Raw genomic sequence first — 23119 nt, forward strand, 5'->3', positions numbered from 1 at the left:
GAATTTGTCACATCAAAGGTACCTTCTTGGACTCTAGTTTCCTAGAAGCTATCAATTACTTATTCCTAGAAAATCTGGTACAGCCCAGACCGTAAATCTTTGACATGTGAATAAATTTTGAAGAAATCAAACAGGGATGTTAAAGAAGCAGAACCAAAACTGATCAGCAAACCACGACCTAAATCCGTGAGACAAAAATCGTCAAATCTCCTGGCTGCTGAACTCCGGGCTCGATCATGCAAACTCTTCGCCCTTTCTTTATCTCTCTGTTTCTCTGTGGATCAAACTTCTCCCTCTCTCTCTCTCTCTCTCTCAGAGTCTATGGATCAACTACCAAGAGAGACAGATCAACGCCTCTCCCTTTCTGGCTTCTGCCTATGGGTCAGCTACCAAAACACACTGATCAAAGCGGTGGCAGGGTCCGTGGCAAACAAACGAAATAACAGGTGTCTGATACAGACAGCAAAGCAGGTAGGGGCAAGAGTGTAAAACGCCCAAAAAAGACAGGGGCCAAAACCAAAAGTACACTGTTCATTTCGTTTGTCCTTTTTCAGAATGAGTTTTTTTTTTTTAAACAAGAATGAGTTTTAGTATAGGTATAATTTGTTTTATGTATATTTCAAACCACCTGCTACCTTTTTTCAGATGGATTTCTGGAAACAAAGACATTCTTTCAATATAACTTCATGGCAACCCGAAACAAAAACCACTAAATTGTAGTCTTGATTTACAGTTCCTACTTATAGTTTTCATGGTGGTTTCTTTTTCCTTGGCAACTTCATCTTCAGCAGCAACAGAAGCAGAAGCAGAAGCTCTTTTGAATTGGAAGTCAAGCCTTGACAATACAAGCCTGTCTCTCTTGTCCTCATAGGTTGGAGAGCACTTGCAATTGGGTTGGGATTTCCTACAACAACTCTGGAAGCATCAACCATATAAACCTCACTGCTTCTGGTTTGAGAGGTACACTCATATTTTGAGTTTTTCGACTTTCCCAAATCTCCTAAGCCTTAACTTGAGCCATAACGCCTTTTTTAGAACCATTCCCCCAAGTTTAGACAAGTCCTAGTCTTGAAATCCTTGATCTTTCCCAAAATAACATTAATGGTCCATTCCTGATGAATTTATAATGCTAGGCAACTTATCCATTCTTTCATTTTAGAAAAATCAAATTTCTGGTCAAATTCTTAAAGAAATTGTACAAGCTAAGTTCACTTAGTGTGATTGACATCAGTCAATAATATCATTGGATCAATCCCAGCATCTATAGGAAACCTATCCAACTTAATTGTTCTAGACCTTCATCAAAACGGTTTGTCAGGATCGATTCCTTCCAATATTAGAAACCTGACTAGGTTGAAAGTGTTGTACTTGATGGAAAATCAAATCCCAAATGAAGTAGGAAAGCTCAAGTTTCTTACCGATCAAGGACTAGTAAATAACAAAACTAAATGGTACCATTCCTCTAGAGATAAACAACCTTGTATATTTGAAGAATTTTTGGTTGAGGAACAACAGCTACCTGGTTCTATTCCCGGAGATATATGTAGTGGTGGATTGCTTGAAATATTTACAGCACATAATAATCAGTTGACAGATCCCTTACCCAAAAGCTTGAGAAAATGCACCAGCTTAACTAGGTTAAGGCTTGAAAGAAACCAGCTATCAGGAAACATAAGTGAAGAGTTTGGCAATTATCCGAAATTGAATTCCGTTGATCTGAGTTATAACACTGTACGGAGAGCTTTCTGAGAACTGGGGGAAGTGCCAAAACTTGTAAAGCTTAAGACTCAGCAACAATGGAATTTCAGGGAGAATTCCTCATCTTGAAGGATCTGAGCTACATGTACTTGACCTTTCTTTGAACAGTCTCATTGGGTCAATCCTAAAGGAACTAGGAAAGTTGTCATCCTTGTTCAACCTCAGCCTTGTGGACAACAACCTTTCGGGCAGTGTCCCATTAGAGATTGGAATGTTGTCCAATCTGCAATATCTTAACTTAGGAGCAAACAATTTGACCGGATTGATTCCAGAGCAATTAGATGGGTGCAGAAAGTTGTTGAGCTTGAATTTGAGCAGAAATAGATTTAGTGAGATTATTCCTCTTGAGATGGGAAGCATACGAGCTCTACAAATTCTTGATCTGAGTCATAATTTGCTAATGACTAGAATACCAGCACAGCTTTGAGGGTTGCAAAAGCTGGAAGCATTGAATCTCTCCCACAACGAGCTCTTGGGTTCAATCCCATCCTTTTTTGATAACATGTTGAGCTTGACAGTTGTTGACATATCTTACAATCAATTGGAGAGTCTTCTTCCCAACAATAAAGCATTACAGGAGGCTCCAGTTGGAGCTTTTGGGAATAACAAAGGGTTGTGTACGTAATGCCACTGGTTTGAATGCTTGCCCATTCTAAATATACTAAAGCTCCTAGCACTGTTTATTACTGTTTACAAAATGAAGTGACGGTTTTACCCCCAACTTCTGAGTCAAATTACAATTCTATCATAACCTTTCAGTTTTCTTTTTTCATTTCTGCCATATTCTTTTTTTTTTTTGAAATAATTTTTTTTTTCTTTTAAGGGAGAACAATTTTTGTTTTGTATTTGTAAATTTCTACAAATTATGAAAAAAATATTTGTTGTTGTATCCCATTTGTTGCTAATCTATTATTAACAAAAAAAATTATATTCTAAGTAGTGCCTATATTTTTTAGATTGCGATTATTCATCTATTACATATGAAACTTAAAAAAAAAAAAAAAAACAAACTTACAGCATCGCGCCGGTCAATTTGTTAGTCTATAACTAATAATACTATAATCTCACAGCAATGAGACAACTCGTGCACTGTATCAATAGGAGACAACTCGCGCACAAAAGGACAGCAAGGAGACAACTCGTGCACATGTGATCTATTGTTTAGTAGTAGCTAGGTCTTTATGTATAAATAGCATCCTACTGTACATGAACATATCAAGCAATCATATAAGAGCTATAACCTTTGTCTTCTCGGTCTTTTAAAGTCTTTCTCTTGTCAATTTCTTTCTTGGTATTAGAGCTTCAAGCTTAAAAGCCCCAGATCCTCATCACGGTTAATCCTCTTGAAACCAACTCTTCTGCTCCTCCTTCACTACTAGCATATGCCTTATAGAACACTTTAATTTTTCTGTATCTTTTGCTCTAGAGAATATGGATAACCGTATCAAAAAGTCATTAGGTATGGTGCAGCCACGGAATGAAAAAGTGTATCCTCTATTGCAGGCTCCAGTAACCAAAAGCCACGCTTTTGACTTTGGTGTCTCTATTTTTTATTTTATTTTAAATGTTATATTAATGTTTTTCTTTCTCTCTCTTCGTTTTCTTTTAATTCCTATTTATATATTAATCGAAATATAAAAATACTTGTTTTATACGTATAAGATACTAAATACCTTAATATTTCATTTAATTTTTTTTTTTTGAGAGATTTCTTTAATATTATAAATTTTTATATAATGTTAATTAAGCAAAGCTACGAATCTTCTTCAGTATCTATTATGCGTTGGATACCCTATGACAAAGGTATCATTTGAATTTTTATATTAAAAAAAAATTATTGAAACCTACCATTAATATTCAGAGCAATTTTTTTTTTTTTTTAAATCTGCTATTATGAAAATTCATATTGCTGCAATAATCTAACATCTCGTTATCAATTGTTTCATGATTACAACCATTATAACTCCCCTGCAAAGAAGAACCTCAATGAAATATTCATATTTAAAATCAAATCCACCAACATTTAAATTTTACCAGAAGTACATAAATAGTTTTGTTATTTATAAGGTCTACATAATTTGAAATAAATGCCGAATTCAAATCCTAATCTAGTACTGAATTGAAATCCTAACATGACATTGAATTGAAATCCTAATAGTCTTGAAGCAATGACCACCATCTCCACAAGATTAGCTCCCGTTCTTGTTGCATAATGGCTGATAGAGGCATGATTCCTAAACATATGGACCAAGTTAAAGACGAGTTACTGATCAGAAATAGCATATGTACAAAATCATAATATGAACTGTAAAAAAGTTCCAGATCCAATAAATATAGTCAAAATGCAAAGATAAATATATACTTACTTGATTAATCAATTTGCCTATTGGGGCAATCAAATGGCATTGTAGGACGGTACATCACTCCAACTGTTCAATGCTTTTATTTGATATAGCTTTATCAAAAAATCGAACATCTTTTTTCCTGCACCAGGGTATAATTCAGTGTCAGCTTTTTCTAAAAGCTGGTAAAATCTTTGTGCATCAGGGGTAGGGCCGTTAGGCAAGGATGGACCTTCAGTAGGATCTGATGGTTCTTGTAAATCATCTTCACCTTCATACATGCCAAATGCATCGTGCAACATATCTTGCACATCAGAATCTGGTTGATGTGACGACGGTCCCGGCAAATTAAAATCTGGTTGATATGATGAAGGCCCTGCCATATTATCATCAACTGCAGCTGGTAAATGCTCACCATGCTCGGTCCATGGGATGTTAACATATTTAGGATCCATGCCATCCACCCTAAGATGCTGCTCAACAATAGCAGGCAGTCTATTGTAGCCATTATGACACCTTTTACACGGACACTTGATTGTACCTTCAAAAGAAGCATGCTCTAAGGCATAATTGAGGAATGCATCTAATCCAGCATTATATTCATCAGTGTGCTTATCTAAAAATATCCATTCCTTGTCCATATCGTTGATCAAAGATTTGTTATCAAGCTGCAGAGAAAAAAAAAAGGAACAAGTATTTAGTTTTTGGTGAAAATAAAAATTGATTTCTAAAGTCATAACTGATACTAAAAAAGGATCGATATACAAATATTAATAATAATTGGAATAAAAATTAATACTTTTGATGATCGATGCTATCTCTTTTTCAACTGAAAGTTTGTTTGATTAAATTTTGTTTCCTGAACCGCAATTTATAGCACCTCAACATCAATATCATTGAGTGGTTTGCATTGGATGTGCCCAACGTGCACAGTTGTTGAATATGGAAGTGCACAATGTACAATTAGAATTGGATTTGGAAAGTGAATGCATAATTTACATTGGATATGGAAAAGGGTGCACAATTAGCATTGGATATGGAAACTGAAATTGTAGCTATTGGTTACCATATTGGATACAAAAACAAGGAACGTGGCTAATAAAAACTAAATATGATTATCCGTATGTTAGAGAAAAATTTGGAATCTTATTTGTAAGTCAATTCAATTAAAACTCTTTTTTTTTTTTTGAAACTCATTCTCAATCTGCACCTAATATATTAGGAATAATAGATATGCGGCAAATTAAAATGGATAATTATGTCGGCGAATTAAACCTGGTTAATAATTATACTTGAAATACCACCAATTTTTGCTAAACGTATGACAATTTAATGGATACAGATTGCATAATTTATTTTGCAATTATGCCCATTAACTTATAATACTAAAACTCTAATAGCATATGCCTTATATTTTTTGCAATACGATTGAATATGGAAGTGCACCAATGCACAATTAGAATTGGATTTGGAAAGTCAATGCGTAACTAACATTGGATACGGAAAAGGTGCATAATTAGCATTGGATATGGAAACTGAAATTGTAGCTATTAGTTACCATATTGGATACGAAAACAAGGAACGTGGCTAATAAAAATTAAATACGATTATCTGTATGTTAGAGAAGAATTTGGGATCTTATTTGTATTTTGACTTTTACCCACTTCAATTAAAACTTCTTTTTTTTTTTTGAAAACTTATTCTCAATCTACACCTAATATATTAGAAATAATAGATATACGGCAAACTAAAACTCATAATTATGCTGGCAAAGTAAATCTGGTTAATAATTATATTTAAACAACCATCAATTTTTATTAAACGTATGACAATTTAATGGATACAGATATGCATAGTTTATTTTGCAATTATGCCCATTAACTAATTATACAAAAACTCTAATAACATTTTAAATATAGAAACACAAGAAAATAATGACACAGATACTTTTTGCAATACGGATTGCAAGGAAAGATGATTAATTTGTAAATTTGAATAAATTAAATACAATAAATAATTAGATATTATTACTTCACACTCTTAACCGTATCTATATCAGATACTTATCCGAATATTTAATATAATATATTAATTTAGTATTTTATTTAGCAATGAATACGGATTTTTGTCTTTAATAAATGTATTAACTTATTTTGTTGATTATATTTTTTATTTTGTCACTGTTATCAGTACCCATAAAACAAAGAATACTAAAAATATAAAAGGGTGTCATTTGCTTTACTCAAATGATACACTTAGAAAAGTGTATCCAAAATGGGTGGCCACTAGAGATTTTGCTAGTAGTGCTTCTTCCACTGGGCCTTCTCTTCATTCTCCAGAAATTGTTCCCAATCATGTTGCTAGCCTCATCCCTCTCAAACTCACCAAAGACAATTATCTTCTTTGGAAGGATATCACCACTTGGCACAAGCGTCTCGGTCATCCCTCGCCTCAAGCTCTCGTGTCTCGTCTCTCATCATCTGTTAAATGTTTTAGGTTCTAGTAGTCCTCCACCTTTGTGTTTAGATTGTCAATTAGGCAAGCGTACCAAACTTCCCTTTGTGAATCATCTTGTACTACAACTACACCTTTGCAGGTCATCCATTCTGATGTTTGGGGTCCTGACCCTATTTTATCTATTAGTGGATTTAAGTAATATATATGTACTCCTTTTGACGACTGGTCAGAACAAAATGGAATGGCAGAAAGAAAACACCGACATTTAATGGCAAAGCCAACACGACGCCGTTCGCCGCCGCTCCTATCACCACAGCATTTCTTTCTCTCCCTTCGTTTCCTCTTCTTCTTCTCTTTCTCTTCGTCTCTGCTTCTTTTCTGTTTCGTATATTCTTTCCTCTGCTCTTTTGTTACCACTTCACTGTTCACTCAACTTTCTCTGATGGTGCTTCGTTTCGAGGTAGGGTTTCGAACTCCGTTTCAATCTTCTTCTTCTTTTTTTTTTTTTTTGCTTGAATCGGAATGCTTTGCTTTGCTTTACTTTCATGCCATTACTCGCAATTTTTTTTTTAAATTTTTTTTATGGTGATATGAATTCATGAATAGATAAGTCATGTGATGATAATTTGATTGTAATGTGTGTTTGTTCTTGAATTTGAAGCTGTTTAAGTTACTGCATTGGTAATAATAGGCTGTTTTCGTTTCGGCATAAATAGTTATTATGTCGGAATTATGACGCTGTGTTTCTCTTTGGACTGAATTAGTATAAAACATTGTGTATATAAAGGAAGTCTGTTGAAAGATGTTGATTCTCGAGAGACAGTAAAAATGAAGACATAACATATATAAGCAGAGGATATTTATGTACGTCGGATTGCGAACGTGGACTATATTTGCAGATTTTCAATGTCATGTTAGAAAGTGGGTACTATATACTATGAAGTATGAACGGATGCATGCATTTATTTTTGTAGCTGTTTTGCTGATTTTAGAACTTGGTTTGCTGTTTTGTAACTAAAGGTTTTGGGGAGGTTCAATTGTGCTCGTGCAGCTCAGCTGACACTCCCTCACTTTGTACGTCAGACTCCTCTTTCCATGCCTATTGGAACACAAGGTTAGTGTTTTGTTTTAACTGACTGACGTTTGGTTAGCAATTAGATGTTATTCCTCATATGTATTTCTCTGGTCTCTCTATATGCTAACTAGAATGCAATATACATTACTAGATTGGTTGTTTATGTCTATATCCTACTTCTTTTTCTTAGCTAAGTTTTGATGTTCAATAGACTTCGTTTAATGGTTACATTCTTGTTTAGTCGTCGATAAGAGTATAAGACATAACAATCTATGTGCCGGCACAAGTTTTTAGATTTGTGCCAACATGTTCTCTGTTTGGAAAAATGGCATGTTCTCTGTTTCTTTGTCACAGGCTTAAACAAACTCTTCTCATTATGCCTTCATTTACTTTCTTGCTTCATACACTCTGCAGACTAAGCAACTATTTACCCTTGTCCTAATAATCAAGGGATTTGGGAACTTTCAATTGGAAAATCGAAAGTTGTTTTTATGATTTTTTCTTCGATCTCGTCTGTAGTTAATGTGTTATCGATCTGCGAAGATTCTGCTATCCACCTAGGTGAGGGTCACCTGGTGACGTGGCAGAACGACAGCCGCCGATCGGTTGGTCCAGGCCATATGTCAGGCTGGTCAGACCTAATTTGACTAACGTGGAAGTCCCCGTTACCGTCTTCTTAGAAACGGGTTTGAAGAAAAAAAAATTGCAACTTTGATTCAGAGACAGAGAGAGAGAGAGAACGGGTAAAAAGTGGGTAAAATCCCAATAATAAAGAATGACATCTCTGGAGCTATTGTTCTTCTTCTTCTTCTTCACCGCCCCCGTGCTCGGATACAAGCTCCCCAAACCCGAAAATTCATCTCTATGATTGAGGTAGAAACGAGGGGGTAAAAGCCTCAGTTCATTGAGGTAGAAAGAAGTCGAGGTACCTCCCTCTGGTACCCTCCCCAAAGCCATATCACCGATCATGGGATCGGTTAATCCCATTCTCGCCTCCGCCGAAAAACCAAGAATTTCGAAGAAGAACTGGTGCAGATTAAAGAATCAGCCCCCTCCGACTTATCATTCAAAGCATTCGACGATCCCACTCCCTTTGCATGTTGAAGACCGCTTCCAAGCCTGGAGCTGATTCCAAGCAGAAATATGTTCATACTGTCACAAAAACTGAGGTACCCATCTTAAATTTTGATTGCTTTTTACCTTGAATTTGTGTTCTTTGATTGGTTTTCCAATTGGGTCAATCGGGTTTCTGAGTTGCAGCAATAAACAAGATTAGTTGATATCGGATTAGGGATATCTCGAAAAAGTTGGTGTATTTGATTTTGGTTCTGGTTCTGGACTAACAGAATCGTGTGTAGCACGGGAAAATCCATACAGGTTGAATGGTTGGTTGACTGGGTTGAGACCTAATGCTTGTCAGCAAGGTTTCGTGGCCATAGGAGGTTAATATGCAGATAAAGAGATACTTGATGTGAGGTGAAAGATCGGATCGGAGTTGGATGACAGGGGGTGGTTTGGATCGAGGATTGGTGGCCATCGTCAGTTTCGGTGGTTCTGCGTTCCTTGCAGAACTCAAAATGGGCCTGGACTTGGTGGTTCGAAATGGGCCTGGACGTTCGAAGGGCCTAGGCGCTTGCCATGGGCTTGGGTTTTTTTTGTTTTTATTTATTTTGTATGTATTTTTATTTTTTATGAATAAATAAACTACACTTTGTTATCTCAAATTTGTCCGTGACATAAAACTAAAATGGCAAAAACAAAATAAATGGAGAAATTGTATAATTAAAGCTCTCCAAGTAGACGTCGAACGGTTGTAGGAATTATTTTTTCTATATTTTGTACACAAGTCACAAAGCAATTATTTTTTCTAGATTTTGTACACAAGTCACAAAGCTAGAGCTTATGCAAGATGGTCGTGAACAAAGTTTACTGATAGATTGGAAAATTGTGTGTTTTTGTTAGTTATATTAAAGTTATTATGGTTGATTGAGTTGATCGATTTTGAAATGAAGCCAAAAGCCGTTAATATTTTTACTATGAGTCTCTAAGGGGAGCGGCACCATGCCAGGACAAACGTTCTGGAATTTTGACATCCATAAGTAGACCCCCTGCCCACGAGAGTGTGGGAGCTTAAAGATGTAAAAAAATTAATTGGCAAGGACTGATTACGAGCATATTTGTTTTATGTTCTATTTAGGGTATCGAGTTGACCGGGTAGATCAAGGTCCAACCGAAGGCAGAAATCACCGAAATTTCTACCACCTTCATATATTTGTATGCAGACAACATCCGACGGCAAAAAAATTTCATTTCCTCTCCCATTTTGCTCATGGAGGGTAACAAGCCTAATAAACTAGTTATACTGCAGTACTAGGCATATAAGGATTATATGCAATCAAAAATTTGTGAAATGAAAATTGATCGATCTGAAAATTCCCATATGTTTATACAACAGTGATAGGTATTGTCTGAAAAAATTAGGCCGATCCGCTGTGAATAAGTCACCCAACGGAGCGGTCAACTCTTTACACACACAAGCTTCCCTAAGGGAGCGGCACCGTGCGTGGACAAACTTTCCAGAATTTTTACATCCGTAAGTAGATCCCTACCCACGAGAGTGTGGGAGCTGAAAGACCAACAAAAATGAATTGGCAAGGACTAGTTACGAGCATATTTGTTTTATGTTCTATTTAGGGTATCGAGTAGATAGAGGCCGAACCGAAGAAGGAAATGGCTGAAATTTCTGCCACTACCATTTATTCATATGACGACAACATCCGACGGTGCATTTTTAAAAATTCCATTTCGTCCTTCATGTTGCTCTTGGAGGGTAACAAACCTAATAAACTAGTTATACTACATAAGTAGGCATATAAGGATTATGTGCGGTCCAAAAAAACTGAAATGGAAATTGATCAATCTGAAAATTCTGATATATTTATACAACAGTGATAGGTATTGTCTGAAAAAATTAGGCCGATCCGCCTTGAATAAGGCACTCAACGGAGCGGTCAACGCTTTGCACACGCAAAATTCCCTAAGGGGAGCGGCACCTTGCGCGGACAAGCATCCCTGAATTTTTACATCCGTAAGTAGACCCCCTACCCACTAGAGTGTGGGAGTTGAAATATTGGAAAAATGAATTGGCAAGGACCGGTTACAAGCATATTTGTTTTATGTTCTATTTATGGTATCGAGTTGACCGGGTAGATCGAGGCCGAGCCGAAGGCGGAAATGGCTGAAATTTCTGCCACTACCATATATTTGTATGCCGACAACATCCGACGGTGAATTTTTATAAATTCTATTTCGTCCTCCATTTTGCTCAAGGAGGGTAACAAGCCTAATAAACTAGTTGTACTACATTAGTAGGCATATAAGGATTATGTGCGGTCCAAACAAATTGAAATGGAAATCGATCAATCTGAAAATTCTGATATATTTATACAACAGTGATAGGTATTGTCTGAAAAAATTAGGCCGATCCGCCTTGAATAAGGAACCCAACGGAGCGGTCAACACTCTGCACATGCAAAATTCCCTAAGGGGAGCGGCACCTTGCGCGGACAAACATCCCGGAATTTTTACATCCGTAAGTAGACCCCCTACCCATGAGAGTGTGGGAGCTGAAAGATCGGAAAAATGAATTGGTAAGGACCGGTTACTAGCATATTTGTTTTATGTTCTATTTAGGGTATCGAGTTGACTGGGTAGATCGAGGCCGAAACGAAGGTGGAAATGGCTGGAATTTCTGCCACAACCATATATTCATATGCGGACAACATCTGACGGTGTATTTTTAAAAATTCCATTTTGTCCTCTAGTTTGCTCATGGAGGGTAACAAGCCTAGTTTTAAGTAATACTACATTACTAGGCATATAAGAATTATGCGCGGTCCAAAAAATCTGAAATGGAAATTGATCAATATGAAAATTCCCATATGTTTATACAACAGTGATAGGTATTGTGTAAAAAAATTAGGCCGATCCGCCCTGAATAGGGCACCCAACGGAGCGGTCAACGCTTTGCACAAGCAAACTTCCCAAAGGGGAGCGGCACCATGCCACAACAAACGTTATGGAATTTTGACATCCGTAAGTAGATCACCTACCCACGAGAATGTGGGAGCTGAAAGATCGAAAAAAGTGACTCGCCAAGGACCGGTTACGAGCATATTTGTTTTATGTTTTATTTAGGATATCGAGTTGACCGGGCAGATCGGGCCCCAACCGAAGGTGGAAATCGCTGAAATTTCTACCACTACCATATATTCTTATGCGAACAACATCTGACGGTGCATTTTAAAATATTCCATTTCCTCCCCCATTTTGCTTATGGAGGGTAACAAGCTTAATAAACAAGTTATACTACATTACTAGGCATATAAGGATTATGTTCGATCCAAAAATTCTAAAATGGAAATCGATCAATCCAAAAATTTCCATATGTTTATACAACAGTGATAGGTATTGTGTAAAAAAATTAGGCCGATCCGCAGTGAATAAGGCACTCAACGGAGCAGTCAACGCTTGCACAAGCAAACTTCCCCAAGGGGAGCGGCACCATGCTAGGACAAACGTTTCAGAATTTTGACATCTGTAAGTAGACCCCTTACCCACGAGAGTGTGGGAACTGAAAGATCGAAAAAAGTGAATTGCCATGGACCGGTTACAAGCATATTTGTTTTATGTTCTATTTAGGGTATCGAGTTGACCCGGCAGATCGGGGCCCAACTAAAGACGGAAATTGCTGAAATTACTACCACTACCATATATTCTTATGCGGACAACATCCAACGGTGAATTTTTTAAAATTCCATTTCCTCCCCCATTTTGCTCATTGAGGGTTTTAGTTTTGATAACCCTAATAAATAAATTATATTTAAATTGCTGAAAATGTTTGAGATGTACCATATCTTTATTTATAGTTTTGTTAATTTATATCGTTAGTAGTAAATTGGTATGACATGAATAAATTGTTGAATTTCTATTCGATTGTGGACATAAACCGTGCATTATTTTATAGTAATTAATGAATTAAATAAAAATGTTGATATTAATTTCTTTAAAAAAAAATGTTAAATCGGCGGCGTTTTTCAATTTTCAATGTTCATTCTTTCCCTCCACCGGACCACTAGTATTTAGAGAAACTAACCCTAGAAACTCAACACAATCTCTCTCTCTTCATCGGCCGCACACCTAATTCTCTCCTCTCTCCTTTCCACTTCTCTCTGCCATCATCGGAGACCACCGTTTCCGGCCACCCATTCAAAACACGCCGCAGCCAATCGATTCTGGACCCGATTGCGATCAAAACCCAAGAAGATCACTGCCATCCACGCCGCCTGCCTCATCATGCGACCATCAAAGTCGTGACGGCGCTGCTCCCTAGCTCTCATCAAGTTTCGGTCATTTCCTCAACACACCCCCGCCATCAGCGTGCTCAGAGGAAGCCGGACATCAAAATCCAGAAGCCTCGCCACCGGCCGTACCTCGAAGGACCCCGCACGTTCCATCACCGGAATCCTAGACCCTGGGTTTCTCCGGTCTTCCTTCTCCAAATCGAATCGAGCTCCAATACCTCCAAGAATAGAGTCAATGCCTCTCCTTTTATCAAAACCAATGGCCTGACTTCTGATTTCAACTAGAGCCGCCGCGGACTCCGCCGGATTATTCTCTTCGTTCTGGTAACCCATTCTCCCAAGCCTCTCATTCGTTAATAGGCTGAGTTAGTGAGTTTCAATTTCACTCTAACGGAGTTATTAATGTTCAGTTCTTTTGATTGTTGTTCTTGAATTTCGTTCTTGGAGGAAACAGGGGAAATTGAAATGTAAAGGGGAGCTTCTGGTCTTGATTTCGATTGATTTTTAAAGGGATGATGAGGAACTAAGGAGGACTGCATGAAGTCTCGGCAGAAATGGTACAAGGTAAGAATTCCAAGCCTTTGCGTTGTGAATGTGTTTCTGTTGGGGTATTGAGATTAATTATATCTGTAATTTTGTGGTGGAGATGGATATACAGAATTGATGTATAAAGCATTAGATTGATTGAATTTGGGATGTCTATGAATTTTATTAATACGGAATTGAAATGCTTCTGCAATTTGTTTTGGGTTTACGGGAGTTGAACTAAAATTTGTAGTCTTTCTTTATGTTTAAATATCCGCAAATGGAACTGACAGAAAAGAAGATGGGTATTCATAATCCAGTAGTGATGAAGCAGTTTCAATTGACAATGGAGGAAGGTAGAGTTTGAACAACCCATTTCAATTATGTAAATGGATCATCCTTTTGTTTGATCTGAAATTTGATCTCTGTTTTTTGTTCGTCTTTTTTGGCTTTTTAACTTTATAGTTGATGAGCTGCTGAAGAACATATTTGAGGTTAGACCCTATTTCTCTTTCAAGTTTGCTCGATCTGGGCTCTTAAAGTTTTGAACTTTGTGATATGCAGCACCAGATAATGAAACCCTATACTCATTACAGTTTAATCATTTAGCTTTGCTTTTCTTTTGGAAATTACTTACTGCTGAATCTTAAATCAGTTTTATGGACTTGATCTGGGTCTCTGATGCATTGCATTTTGGGCTTTTCCTCATATTTTGGGTTGTTAGATTGATTAGCATGAAGTTCATCTTCTATGTTTCGAAGAGACTTGCTGTATTTAATAATTAATACTCAATCAATTTTCTGGTACTCTTCCTTCTGAGCTTGGTTATCTGGTCAACTTGCTGACCTTGTAAGCTCATCAAATCCTCCTTTTTTTCAGAGTCTTCTGTGGATAAATGCATGCTGCATGTTGCTAATGCAAAAACTTGTTCTATTTTCAGGCTTTGTAGGAAGTGCAATGAAACATTCAAAAGACTGGAGGGGAAAGATCAGAAATGCTCAAGCGTCAATCAAATGTTGTACGAGCACTTAAATGCAGCTCAAGACGTAATTTCTACTTTCTGAATTTATATGAAACTATCAAAACCCTAGTATTTTTTCCAGAAAGTGTAGAATCAAATGACATTAACTTTGAAGCATGGATGGTTGAAATGATGGCATAACCTATAACAACAGCAAACATGGTAATCAGACTACAGCTAAAAACTGTAGTTAGATTCATTTGTTGCCCTAGTGCGGTCACGTTTCTGAATTTGTTATGTGTTTGACTCTAAACAAAACCCCAAACTCCAAATTTCTGTTATGTTTAAGTTGTATTATTGTTGTTCCACTCTGATTGTAAAGAATTGCTCTTGGGCTTCACATATGATAGTCGCCATAATTCTGTCTTAATTCTAGGTTTTCCATGTTGTGGTGCACACTCCTGTGATGTATATTCTGAGTTAAATATTGACAATTGAATGGTGCGTCTAATAAATATTAGACGTACAAGCTCTAGATCTGTACGCTTGTTTATTGAGAAATCCGTGAGGAGGAAGATTGAGAAATCCATGTTTTTGTTTGTCATAAATCATAATTAACTACGCAAACAATTAAGAATTTTGGAATGGTAGCTGATATTTCTCGGGGTTCCAGAAAAGGTCTATTAAGGTAATTGGTTTAGGTATCCCAGTATCAATGCAAAGGACTATCCTTAATAAGCAAAGGATTCATCAAAATGAAGAGGAACTTGGGGCACAAAGAGGAATACAAATACAAGATACATTCTTGACCATCATTCCAGAGATGAGTACATATTTTCAAAAGGAAATCCAAAATTTTTACTGCTCTGAATAAAGAAATGTGTGATTATGTTGCAATAAGAACATCCTCTATTACACTGTAAAATTTGTGTTACTAAACCTATAAAGCTATACCGACCGCCTTCTCTAGGCATAGTTTGTTGAAATCCCTTCTTTCCTATCTGCAGTGTACTGTAATGGGAACAAAGCTACTTCACCTACGGAAAGATGCTTGGAAAAAATTCTCAATCACAGCTATGATTTTTCCTCAATCTTCATACTCTACAGTCCACATTGTGCAGGCTGCAAACATCTCATGGATATTGGATTCATGTCTTTTAAACCATCTCCCTACATCTGGTTTTACTTTGATCCACCACCACAAAGCAAATAAATCATACACCAGCACAAATGGCTTCTGTAACAAAAAACACCTTAAGAAGTAAATCAACTGAATCGGCTCGGGCTGGCACCAAATTTTATATAGTAACTTGTGTATATGTGTGAGGGAGAGAGACAGACCTCCTGTCCAAGAGAAGCAGCAAAACTTGGCATCATTAACATGTTTAACATCAAGCCCAATAAACCAAGATCCGACACTGACATCATCATGGACATAGGTACGGAGAATATCTCTGCAGAACAACTCACAGAATTCAAGTTAGTGCTTTGCATAGTGATAAATGAAGGAACCAGTTTATCGAAAAGAATTCAGATCAAAAATAGTTTAGCGGAAGGAAGACTCACCTATTTATTCAAACAAATTTGGCCAGACCTTGAGAAATGTCATACATCTCACATGAAGCATGGCAAAAATATCTGTTGGATGCAGAAACATAATTTCAGTATACTATCTTTGATTTCAGCTGCATATAGACTTTTATGCGTATGCAAAACCCCATATACAACACTATCGCTTAAATCCCATATAATCAAGCTTGCTGAAATTGCAGTTCTTCAGAAAAATCTAACCATCTTTAATCTTAATCATGAATATACTTGGCAACTACATATGGATATGCACAGATGCATATACACCATCAACATGTACATTGTCACTAAAACCCCATATCAAACTCACAATTCTACAGAAAAGTAACCATATCTTTGATGCCAGTCATGACCATAATATTCACACACACACACACGCACACGCACACGCACACAAACAGATTCCACCAAGACCCAAAATTAGGAACACGTAAGAAATATAAACAAAAGCTTCACCCCATGAAAATTTGGTTAAGAAAACAGACTTTTCTGCATAACATCTTCAATTAAGAGTTCATATAGAAACCCAGATGCATATACATACAGACATAGTACTCACCAATTACATCAATTCTTTTTTGTAGTGCTTGTACCTTGATGAAACTAATAATGATAGGAGCTGTAGACAAATAAATGAAGACAAGTTTTAGTGAAGAGAAGAGAAAGAAAAAAAAACTAAAAACAAATCTTTCTAACAAACAACACAAAATGGTTCAACTTCTAAACATGCATTTCAAAAATACTATCAGTCATTGACAAAACATGCTGATACGAAAATTTGGCTAATAGGAACTCACCAGAATTCAAGTTAGTTAGTGCTCTGCACAGTGATAAATGAAGGAACCAGTTTATCGGAAAGAATTCAGACCAAAAATAGTTTAGCAGAAGGAGGACTCACCAATTTATTCAAACAAATTTGGCCAGACCTTGAGAAATGACATACATCTCACCTGAAGCATGGCAAAAATATCTGTTGGATGCAGAAACTTAATTTCAGTATAACATCTTCAAGATTTGGCATGAAATGCATGGCTGTAAATCTGTGACTCATACCATTAGTTTAGGCATATTTTATGTCAAGATGTGACTATTATATGTAGTTGGCAGGATCACCGAAGATTTAACAAACCAAGAGTGGTTCCTGAACTTGATAAAATTTTGTCGTTTGTTCTTGCTATGAGAATACAGAAAACAGATATGTATAAAACTATCTAAAATGGAATGAATGTGCATAAACCTCCAAGAGCTTTCATATCTCATGAAGCTATGCAAAATAAAACCTATTCCCAAGCAAATTTACAAAGACTATTTTTTCAGAAACTGCACATCTTCGAACTGATACATCGGATGTTCTACTAACTACTCAACAGGATGTAACTAATAATTTATAGCTCTTATGAATTTCAGTCCAACTGAATTGCTCCCATTAATTAAACATTTGATTATAATTCTTTGACAAGAAGTTACAAGTAATCAGAATATAATCTACTTTCAATTAAATGATGAAATAAGTTGAAGTACAACTTACGATTTTATATCACCAAACTTCCACCATTCTGGTTCATACCACTTTTGACTCCTGTCAAAATACCAGCAAGCAGTAATATGAGACATAAAAAGATCATGAAATTCTTAAGACTGTTAACACTTGTTTCTGAAGTTCTAGACTATACTCATGGCTCAGAGAAAACTTTAGCCATGCCAAAAACGCTGATAGGCTGCACATATATAATACTGTATGAAAAATGATTTCAAATTACGCACTTGATCTAAATCTCAGAACAAAGCAAGGTTACTTTTATTCATTTCACACACAAATCGTATATATAATAGTAGCAACAATTGCGACGACCCAAGAAGCTTAAAGGTCTGGAATTTGAATTGAATAGAGAATAAGGGAAAAGATTAAAGGGGACTGTGATGTATTATCCCCATTCAGTTTGATAAAGCCAAACTAGATTTGTTTTGAGTATTCAAAGAACAAATTGAGTACAGCCTATTTTACAAAACCATTGTTCAGATTCTCAAGCATTTGGTGAAGCAAGTGAAGCCAACCATTGGCATCCACAGCAATCAATTCTTGAACAAACGCTACTGATGACTCACATCAACCAGGTCAAGGAGAATTCGGATATCATTTGATGTTCTAACTATCCGGAGTCTGATTGTTACTTTATGTACTTTTTGTTTCTTTAGGGCCTCTCTAGTATACCTCCATTTTAAAGCTTGTTATGTGCTAGAGGTACACATATTTCCTACATCTGCTTGTATTCAGTTCTGCTCTATCAGCAAAGACTGAGCCCATAATACCCTGCTTAATGTCTGATAAAGGGGAACTATTTCTCTTGAATTGTTTTTGTACTTCAAAATGTTGTGAGACAAGTATATTCATTTGTAACAAGCTTTAAATAATTTCAATTGCATTTTTCAACTGAAACTATAATTCGCAATTCTTAGAGGAATGTATTCATTTTGAAGATAATAATAGTATACGGCTTATATGATATCCAAATGAACAGAAGCTAACGCAAGAATGTTTTTTAATATCGAATAATATATCAGAGTATGCTTAATCAGAAATTCAAGTAACAGAAACCAAGAAAAGTACTCTATAGCCAGAAAATCCACAATTCTGAGATAGAAGGGATTGTATCAGAAAATAGGACAGGCATACATGAGTTGCTATCACTGAGAAATTATTGGAATCCTACGGCAGCATACAGAAGTGGCACTTATTATCTGCTTATAACATAATTCATTCTTTTAAGGGATACAAAGGTGGGGATTCTAGAAAAACGTCGTCAATTTAGAAAATTCTAAAATAGAAACAATCAATGTCACCCCCACTCGTTAGAATAATGAGCTGTCAATTGACCTCCAGAATCGATGGAACTCCAAATGGTTTTGCCTTTAGTTTTCTACGTTTTTTCATGAACCACGTAATAATGAAAAGAAGAATGACATCCCCGGCCAATGGCAGTAAAGATTTCATTGAGAAATCTGTTCCAATATAAACCCACCAAGCAAGGAAAAGTTTTGCAACAACAGCAAGGAGAAATTTAATTTGCAATAAATCTGAGCTAAAAAAATAGTGAAAATATACTTGCAAATCATAAGTTTAGCATCCATAACACATCTACTATAGCATCCAATCATAGGACAAAAGCATGAACAAACCACTACCTTGATTCTTCAGCAGCAATCCAGTTCCAGTATCGCCAATCCTCAATCCCTGTTATTGCCATGGCCTTTGCAGAAATCGACGTGCAAACCCTTCAGGTCACCCTGTCCAACCACAATAGCTGCAAAACCGCACCAAATTCAATAAATTTCCACCAAACCCAAAACCCTAAATTGCAAAATAAACCACCAAAAAACACAAAAACAAACCCAATCCCTCAACTCCACCAACCCAAAACCCTAATTCAAGAGCCCCTACCTTATTGCCATCGTCACCTTGCCTGCTAGTCTGCTACACAAACTGTCGGATAGAAATTGAAGGGGGCTATGGCAGATCTGCAGTCTTCTGATGGCCGCGGATGGCCGACCCTAGACGATCTCACCTTTTTCTATTCACCTATGCAACGTTCATTTGGAGTGCAATTATTCACATAAATTAGCGACAAATATATATACAATCACCACTGCCATACAAGTCGCCACTTGAATATCATTTAATCCTACATATATTTACCACAGCCATCCAAATCTCCACTTGAATAATTACAAATTACTTAAACGCAATTCACTTGGGCAGCGTCCCCTCGTCTGGAATTCGGTGACCTCTCGATTTCGACCTCTTCCCAAAGGCCATGTTTAATTTCGGGTTTCGTTTCTCAAGCCCGGTCCGTTTTCCTTCTTCAGCGCCGCCTCCTCCCCAAACAATCGGATCGAAATTGACGGGGGCTTTGTCAGAAAAGCGGTATTCCGATGGAGGGGATTTGTGGAACTCTACCAATTCTGTTAGCAAAACAACCAGCAGATATAGATTAAGTTTCATGTTTCACAACCAGAATCACACAGTTGTATATTAATAACCGAAGATGCATTAAATCCTGCCCAGATTAAACCATGATTAACAAATCTAAATATGATGAGACATGCTATAGTGACGGGCACGAGTGACCTGGGAAACGTTATCAAATCCCCTACCTCTTCTACGTTTACACATACCTCGATTTCGATTTCGGGTTTCGTTTCTCAAGCCCAGTCCTTCTTCATTCTTCAGCGCCGCCTCCTAACCAAACAATCGGATCCAAATTGACGGGGGCTTTCTCAGAAAGCGGTATTCCAATGGAGGGGATTTGTGGCACTCTACTCTTGCTGTGGACGAAGATCTATTCTTGCTGCCGTCTGTTATTGGCTTAATGATCGGTTTCGCTTTGCAGTTTGGAGCCGTGGCTGGATGGTGACTGCGAATGAAAACTGAAAACGAAAACGGAGAGCAAACAACTCAAAACAGCCCTAATGTAATTTTTTTTTTTAATTGCAACGACCGGTAAAAAAAAAAGAAGAGGTTTTTTGGTTTCAGCACTGTACCGTCAGCGCGTGTACTGCACGTGATGTTAAGGGACGGCAGGTGACCCTCACCTAGGTGGATAGCAGAAGCTCCGATCAATCTGTAACATGCATTTCTATACTGTCGTCTATCATAAATCCAGTTGTCGGTTAAATTGCCTTTTGTATGGTCATAATTCACGATGTGACACTGCATGCACTTCAGTTTTATATCAGTGGCCTTGTTACTGATCGTGCAAACTTGATATTTTACTTGTATTGCAGCTATGCCATAGGCGGTCTTGTGGGTGGCGAAAGTAAGGATTCATTTTGGCGCATTGTTGCTCAGTGCACTGCTGCACTGCCTGAGGACAAGCCGCGATTTGTTATGGTGCTAGTGACATGTCATTTCAATTGATGTTCTTAAAGAGTTGTTACTTCCTTTTATTTTGCTCATGTCATGATATTTTCTTGCACTTCTTTTCAGGGCGTTGGTTATCCATTGGACATTGTAGTTTGCAGTGCTTTAGGTGCTGACATGTATGATTGTGTTTATCCAACACGTACTGCTCGCTTTGGCACAGCTCTTATACCTGAGGTAATTACTTCTAAAATGTGATCACCACCTTAGAAGAACAAGTCATTGTCTTTATCCTCTTTAACTGCTATGGTTGACCAAAATAGCCTGACATTACCACACGGCTATACTTGTTTACCTACCATGTCTAATGTTGGATATCGCAGTGCTTACTCTAATGCCTTCTTGAGCAATGGTTGTGTTCTACAAAATGGCAATGGAAGTTTTTCTCAACCCAATAATGGCTTCATTCAGCAAAATTGTGGCTCTCAGCAAAACAATGGTCTTCAACCAACTGGTATTTTACTGCATCAGCCTAATGGATTTTCACAGCCGAATTTCATTACTTCTCAGGCAAACAGTGGAACTATGCAACAATTTAATTTTCAGGCAAATTGCTCTATGCTAAATGGAGTTGTATATAATGCTATTGGGATTGGATATCATAATGCATGTGCTACTAGTGCTGTGATGAGTAATAGAAAATATATGCCTACTTCTAGCACGAAAAAAATGGAAAACAAGAAAGAGTTGCTTTCAATTGAGAAAGACAGATTGGCATCAGAAACTATAGAAGACACTAGCTTTTGTTGGAGACACATCGGATGCATACATGCCTGGGCTTTCATCTAAGCTTGTGCTTGATAAAACTGAGCAATTGTATAAGGAACTGTTAGATATCCAGTCTGAATATGATCGGAACTCTCAGAGCTACAAGCAGAATATTTCAACAGATTTAAGATCTAATATAGTAAGGGAGGTGCCTATCTGATGTGCTTGATGCTACTGCTTCTAATGAAGTCGAGGTGCCTATATTTTTAGATAGCATTGGACATGGTGAGGCTAAAAATACAATTCACTCCTCAGTAGATATAGTTTTTTCTCCAGAGAATTTGGTTGCTGTGACTATTTCTGAAGTTATGAAGAAGAGTGTTAGTGAAAATAAATCAACAAGTGATAAGTTGCATATAATGCAGAAAAGTTCTATGCGGAATTCAGCTGGTCAGTTTTCATCTAATGGTAAAAGGGTGCATGGTGGTTGAAAATGGTATGAATGGAAGCTTGGTTCAAACCTTGGAAGCATTCACAGATTCTCACAACAATGAGAAAATGGTTACAGAAACTGTAGCTTCCATTATAATATGGAAAAGATGTCCCAAGGATATAGGTCAATTAGTAGTCAAGCCTGAGTCACATAGGCAACTTAGGTGGGCGTTTCTAGATCTGATTTTGGTTATTTGTCTTCCTTAACAAATAACATACCAAGTGAAGCAATACTTAAGGAAATTGAAGCCGTGAAAACCCAAAGCACTTGGAGGTTCCCTTCCACTCCTCCAGAATGTTGAACTGTAGGCAGGCCGCTCGGCCTATGAAGCTATGGTGATCACTTTTCCTCATTCCTCCCGGTTGATACACTATTCCCAAAGAGCTCTCTGCTGCAAACTAGTTCTTGATTCCCTAGCACTAGTTGGAAGGGGATGTTAAGAGATGGTTAAAGTCAACAGAGATAATAGCCAAGTTAGTATAAATAGGGACGCTTATTATCTTTTACTGTAAGCAATTAGGTCTTTTTGTAACAATCAGAAAAATATCAAAAATAGCTCTCAGATATTTCTTTCCTTTCCTCTGTTTTTCCTTCGTCTTCAACCTTTCACCATCTTCATCAAAAATCTAACACTAGTCACACATGGTATAGACAAACCATATGAGGTGAGGCGATTAAACTCAAATAAAGCACTTCAGCTATTTAGTTTGAAAGCCTTTAGGAAATATGAGCCGGAAGAAGAATACAATGAGCTAGGTCTTCCCTTGGCTCTTAGGGGGGTGTATTGTATTTGGATTTGTGCAGACTTTTTTTAATTGACAGACTTTTTGAAAAGTCTACAGACTCTTTAAAAAGTTGATAGACTGCTATTGATTTCTTAAAACCATTGATTTTAGCAACAGACTTTTTATTCATTCTTGAAAATCCAT

General features: G+C 37.0%; 3 long non-coding RNA genes across 3 annotated transcripts; 2 read left to right on the forward strand and 1 right to left on the reverse strand.

The window, feature by feature from the left end:
- Window positions 1–6386: 6386 nt before the first annotated feature.
- LOC121051386 lies at window positions 6387–9352 on the forward strand. Its single transcript, XR_005805559.1, has 2 exons — window positions 6387–7017; window positions 7578–9352. It is a non-coding gene; the product is annotated as an uncharacterized LOC121051386 (long non-coding RNA).
- A 4946-nt stretch (window positions 9353–14298) lies between these two features.
- LOC121051639 lies at window positions 14299–14658 on the forward strand. The gene is made up of 2 exons (XR_005806314.1): window positions 14299–14369; window positions 14461–14658. It is a non-coding gene; the product is annotated as an uncharacterized LOC121051639 (long non-coding RNA).
- A 713-nt stretch (window positions 14659–15371) lies between these two features.
- LOC112181672 lies at window positions 15372–20355 on the reverse strand. The gene is made up of 9 exons (XR_005804462.1): window positions 20245–20355; window positions 19511–20031; window positions 19255–19373; window positions 17600–17650; window positions 16970–17041; window positions 16631–16690; window positions 16048–16119; window positions 15823–15935; window positions 15372–15718 (listed from the first exon to the last, which is right to left on the reverse strand). It is a non-coding gene; the product is annotated as an uncharacterized LOC112181672 (long non-coding RNA).
- Window positions 20356–23119: the final 2764 nt, after the last annotated feature.

Source organism: Rosa chinensis, chromosome 1 (assembly GCF_002994745.2).
Source record: "Rosa chinensis cultivar Old Blush chromosome 1, RchiOBHm-V2, whole genome shotgun sequence".
In the NCBI taxonomy this organism is placed as follows: Eukaryota; Viridiplantae; Streptophyta; class Magnoliopsida; order Rosales; family Rosaceae; genus Rosa; species Rosa chinensis.